We start from the raw sequence: 6,086 nt of genomic DNA on the forward strand, positions 1-6,086 counted from the left end.
CGCACAGGGTTTGCAGCGGTAAACTTTTGATATGTTACTAAGAAATATTGATACTGCTGCTGTACAAAATTTCAGGTTTTATGTAATTTTCCATATGTTAAAAAACTTTGTTTCCTAAGACCTAAATTTGTTCCAACCCGAGCGACTTAAGTACCCACACGGTAGGATACACACTACGACGCTCGGAACCTTTCAGAGGCCCGGTCAATTGAGTCAGAGAATTAACCAATATACCATTTTAAAGCTTTAAAAATATGCAACAACGTTTGTAAAAGGGATTATTACGGCGGACCATATATCTTTATGTTAATCGTGTTTTTAATTCTTTCGTTGTGAATAAAAGACACTTCTTATTACTTCATCGAATAATATCGTACCTTTAGTATTAACATTTTGAAAATGTTTTAACATAAATGTGTAAAATGGTGTTTCTAGATTATTTGGATGCATTTACGGAGAGTCTACGTTAATAACTGCGTATACGCGAATCATTTTAATGAACTGCTGTAAGTCGCTGCCATCTAGGACTTAACTGCACGTTTTCGGTGATACGTACAAGGTCTACAGCAGTAAACTTTCGGTATGTTATTAAGCATAGTAGGCTCTACCACTGTGCAAAAATTCAGCTTTGGGAAAATTTTTCACAGATTGAAAGCTTTGTTTCGTGGACGACTCGGGGTGCTCGCCTCGCAACAAGAACCGGGGGCGACAGCTGCAGGCACTCTGGAGCCGGGGCGCCCGCCCGGGCTGTGTGCCTGCGGGGAGGGCGTAGAGGCAGTCAGTCACGCCCTGGAGGTTTCCAATACAGGAGTTCTTTGTTGGGAATATAGTGAATACCAACTCGCGGACAATTCGGCGGAAGTCGCTGTTGTATCGTCGGCCCTGAGAAGATCAGTGGAAGCCGATTTTTCAAGTCGATAATGGGAAAGGAACGAGAATATTATAATAATACAAATTTGACAAAAAGTTGCGTGTAAAACGTTACACTACCAAAGCGTTGTGCTCTTATTTATGACAACTTGGTATTGTTCCACGTGGTGAGAACAAAACATGCAACACGCTTTGTTGCTGGTAAGACGAGAGTCGTAGCGCCAAGGTGCCATCCTTAAGGACGTGGTTCAGGTGTATAAAACATTTTCTGCCATTGCGATATTTCACTGTTATTCTATTTGAAAACGGGAAAACTTCTATTGCTGCCTATTCGAAGACTTAACTTTGCTATTGCAATTAAAGCTAACGATAATTAGATAAAATAACTTTTAACTCTAAAAATAGGAGCTAGAGTATGAGTCAAAATGCTGTCAATCAGTGTTGTTATGTAACAGATACCTAACATTTTATTCATACATGATAATCAAAATATGTAGTTTCATTGTTTTTCTAAAGTATTATCCCTAAAGTCTCCTACAGATACAATTGGATCATAGTGCTCCATTAATGAGGAAATAATTATTTTCTTTATTTTGGTGAATACATGTGATGACAAAATTAAAATTTTTAAGTGAAATAAGTATAAATACTGCTAAGAGTAAAAGAAGTTTTATGGATTACTTAGATGCTTTGTGCGTTTCCTTTTTTTTCTTAACCTAACTAAAACCAAATGTATTTGGGAGGGGTCTGGGTTAGGGAGAGACCTAGGTCCGTCTCAGGCCGAAGCCTATACGCTCTAATCATGCAGGGGTTAGCCATGCAGGAGAGGTCGCATGCATCATGTGCTAGGAGGGAATTGGTCAGCCATGGCCACCATTAGTGCCATGACAAACTCCCCTCACTGACTACTCTAGACTAACACTAGATAAGGTGCGCCCAGGTGAAACCTCTATTGACAGAGGGAAAACCCTGGGTTCATTCATGCTGGATGCAAAATTAATGTATTAATTAACAAGCAGGTTGGTTACGGGAACAGAAGGGTTGTTCTGGAAGAAGAGTTGGACAGAGTAAAAAGCACTACTAAGCGAAGGTGGTGAGCTTGGACTGTTTGGTCCGTGTTCGCGCCATGATGCCAGCCAGCACACATTCTTAAACTAGAAATATCAGTATGAATGTGTACATGTGTATGGGATTATTCTTGGGCGCTTCGCCATTCAAGGTCTCAGGAGACCAAAAAAGTGGAAAATCAGACGATAATTCGAGCCCTGCTGGGCCGAAACACGACAGTATTTTTCGCCTACACGGAAGGACCTACAGGGAGGGCTGCGTCGGTGTTGGGCGTTGTATGTCAATTAGAACCATATTATACTTAATAATACTTAATACTATGAGCTGCCAGCTTAGGATTGCAAGAACTGTGCTTTTTCGCTGGCTCAGTATATGTGCTTAATGAAGCACCCCCTCAGCAGACTCTCGTCTGACTGATAAAGGGATAACATCATCGCCGATGAGGGCCGCGGGGCCCGAATGCCGCATCTTGGCATCGAACTCCGCGACCCTTTAGGAGTACCAGGTGGCTTACTGCCGACCCATAACCTCCTGTTTTGCCTAATGTGTTTTCGGTTTTGACTTTTTGTGTGACTGACTTTTAAATAAGCTGCGAAGCTGTGTTTTGTTGCAAGTGACCTGGTATAATCTACTTTAATTTCGTGTGGTGACTCTACTTTAAACTCGTGTGTTGTCCAGCCCTCCCTTTAAGTTTAAAATTTAAATTCAAAGGGGGGGAAGGGGGGTGAATATTAATTTAATCTGAGCAGTTGGCCTTAGCTGCTCAGTTTGTTTTGATTTTTATTTACTTGCTTGAAGAGCGTGTTGATTTATTTATTTGCGTGTGGGCAAAGGCTGGACTGATTTACTGTGTTAGCTACTGTGTTGTGTGTGTGGCGAGGTTCCTAGACCGTGGGCTGCTGACCCCCTCCCTTTAACGGGAAGAGGGGCTAGGCCGGCGGAGGGGACAAGTCCCCTCTGCCCACGGCTGGCTCGGTGTGTACCTAGCGCGGCTCAGCACCGCAGTTAACATTTCTGCCAACTGCAGCACTGCGCCGCGCGGAGCAGACTGCAGCTCGGTGCGGCCCCAGGCCCTGGGGAGCTGCGGTCTGGTGTGAGCTGGTTCAGCTGCGAGCTGTGCGCCCTTGGTGGCTAGGCCGGCCTCCAGGAGTCGAGTGGCTTCTTCAGGTGTTGCAAAAGCCACTCGGTGAAGGCCGGTGGGGCGCCCTGTTGCCTTGCTGCGTATGCGCCAACACTTGGTCGGTTTGTGGCCGGCCTCGTGCAGTGCAGACTCCACTTCTTCGGTCGGTACCCCAGCCCCTCCGCCGCCCCGCAGGACGACAAAGTGCCAGGGCACTCTCTTCAGTTGCGGAGGCCGCTGGCGATGTTCTGCAGCAGGCTGCAGTCTTGGTTCCCGCGCATCAGTGGCGGCCGCCTCCCTCTTCTTGGCTGGAGGGGCCGGCGTCACTGGGCGGTCTCGAGGCGTGCGCAGCTTTTGTTGACTTGGTGCTGGTGCTGTGGCTGCAGTGCTGGTACCTTTCTCTGCCGTAAAAACGGCGGTTTGGGTGCCAGAGTGTTTCCACTCGGCTGGGGCGGGCGTCTGACACGAGGTGTGTCGGAGCCCTGCTGGTTTGTCCGTCTGTGTGCTGCAGTCCTGCAGCTCTGGAGTGAGCTCAGGCGTCTGGAATGAGCTGTCGTTGCTGTGGTTATTCTTGTTTTGCCTTGCTTGCTCCTCGCATTGCACCACATCCCAGTAGATGCCCCATCCGAGGTAATCCGGCGGGTCTGATGCAATGCGGACGACCGCATTTGTTGTACGAATGCGGTACCTTGAGTCCCGCACTCTCTTGAGACGGTCAAGGCAGGCCGAATCACGCAGATACACCAACGCCTCTGTGGTGCCTGCTGCGCTGCGGATCGGCACTACATCTACTTCTGGCTGGTACTCTTCATCGTCGTAGTCCTCCACGTATCCAGTGACCAGCTCGCTCAGCTTCCCCGGCTCGATGGCTGGATCCCACTTGATCGTGCAACAGAAAGCCGGGGAGCCGATGCCAGCGGGCATGTGTTCCTCGTAGATCTTCTCGTAGAAGTCAATTATTCGACCACTCTCTGAGCGCATCGGCGACCAGTCCTTGAACTCTGCCTCTAGGCTGGATTCGCATTGCTCGGTGTGCTTGTGGCCGCGGTGGTTTCCCCTCCTCTTTCGGTGCGGGTTTGGCATCTTGCTGCTAGTGAGGAGAGAGCTCGACCGACCAGGTGCTTTTTCGCTCCGCGCGCATTGGCCGGCAGTGCCGCTTATATTTTTGTCTTACGTCCGGATCAAAATTTCCGAGCGATAAAACATGTGGGTTTTAACTATTTACGCATTTATCGTAAAATGTTTCTGGGGTTCGAATGTAAAAGTCTTGCAAAGTTTCCGTGTCCGTTTCACAATGCAAGGCTTCTGTAGGGTAATACATTGGAGCGTCTGTAGCTATTCGAATACATTTATTCTGAATTCGCTGCAGCTTTAATAAATGTGTTTTCGCAGTGGTTGCCCAGACTGGGGCTGCGTACGTAATAATAGGGTGAATCAGTGTTTTGTAGAGCACAGTAAACCGTTCGTTACTGTGCCTCCACATCGCCTGCTCATTACTGGATATAGTGAGCTTAGTCTAACCTCAGTTTGAATTCTCTAGGCATCTATATGATGGTGCCAGAGAAGCTTCCTGTCCATGTGGACGCCTAGATATTTTACGACGTCCTTGTGTGGGATTTGTTCGCCAAACAAACGTATTTATGGCCTGTGTTCTACAGGTGGAAGATTTCCGCGAGTAAACACAATAGCTTCGGACATCGTTGTGTTCACTTTGCTAAGCCAGGTCGTACACCATTGCTAGCACACAGCTAATGCATCCGTTTTTTTCCTAGCCTAATTTAATCTAAGCTAATGCAGTCTGGTAGTGGCTAGGTGAAGTGTGTATGATCTGCTATACAGAAACGTGTCGTTTGCATAGCACATAGCAGCCTAACTTCACTAGGCGGTGTTCGGGGCGTGGCAAATCTCTAGAAGGCTATATATGTTAAATAGAACAGGGCCTAGAATACTGCCCTGTGGTACGCCTGCTCTTATTTGTTTGATGTCAGACATAGTTCTTTAAGTTGATACTGAAAACGTTCTGTCTTCTAGGTAGGACGCGACTAGCTTGGTATAGCAGACCAGGAAATTAGTTTGATATAGTTTGTATAGATTAGCCCCGCGTGATAAACTCTGTCGAAGGCTTTTTCTACGTCTAAAAACGTCGCAACTACATAATCTTTTACGTTGAAGGCGCTTGTTATCGCTTCAGTGAGGCGTATGAGTTGGTGCACTGTCAAGTGATTACTGCGAAAAATCGAATGGCCTAAGTGTACAGGCCTGCCCGATCCGCGGACGAATATTTTCACGTTCTGCGCGCATACTTTTCGTTGGTGATACTGCCGACGAGCGCGGGTTTGAATGGTAGTTTGATGATATGAATTGACAAACTGCTAGACTGTGTGTAATATAGTTACCCAAATAACACTAAAACAACAAAAATGAATTAAATAATAAATAACCATCTCTTTTAAAACTATAACGTGTCAGAACTGAGTGTTATTGTGCAAACAAAGACTAATTTTAGCAAAGATTATTGCACGAAGTAAGGAAGGTAGGGTTATATGAATAGTCAAAATAAGTTTTTATAGCAACTGATCTTGAGAAAATTATTTTTTTGTTTGTGTAGGCCTCAACTTTGACAGCTGAGTAAAGTTTATTTAAACAAAGGCACAGCATTTCAATAAGTGTTTTATTTTTTAATGAATTTCTGAATTATAACCTTGTCACAAATTTTTATGTAGGATACATACAGATGCAAGTTTATTATAAACTGAACTATTAGTATTAATGTTTATACGTTTCATTTAGAAAATAAATTTAGCTCATATTGTTACATGAATTAATATATCTGATACGCTTACTTGCGTTATTAAAATAACTTGCATTAACTTCGGAACAATTGTAACGTGTCCCAAATTTTCGGTTGTAAACGCAAACCAAATATTTTCATTTAATTATATTATTAATTGATGTCATGTTATGTTGATAGAACTAACAAAAAACGGCGAAATATAAATTCAAATTTTTGATATTCGTGCTTTATTGT

Source organism: Bacillus rossius, chromosome 7 (assembly GCF_032445375.1).
Source record: "Bacillus rossius redtenbacheri isolate Brsri chromosome 7, Brsri_v3, whole genome shotgun sequence".
NCBI lineage: Eukaryota > Metazoa > Arthropoda > Insecta > Phasmatodea > Bacillidae > Bacillus > Bacillus rossius.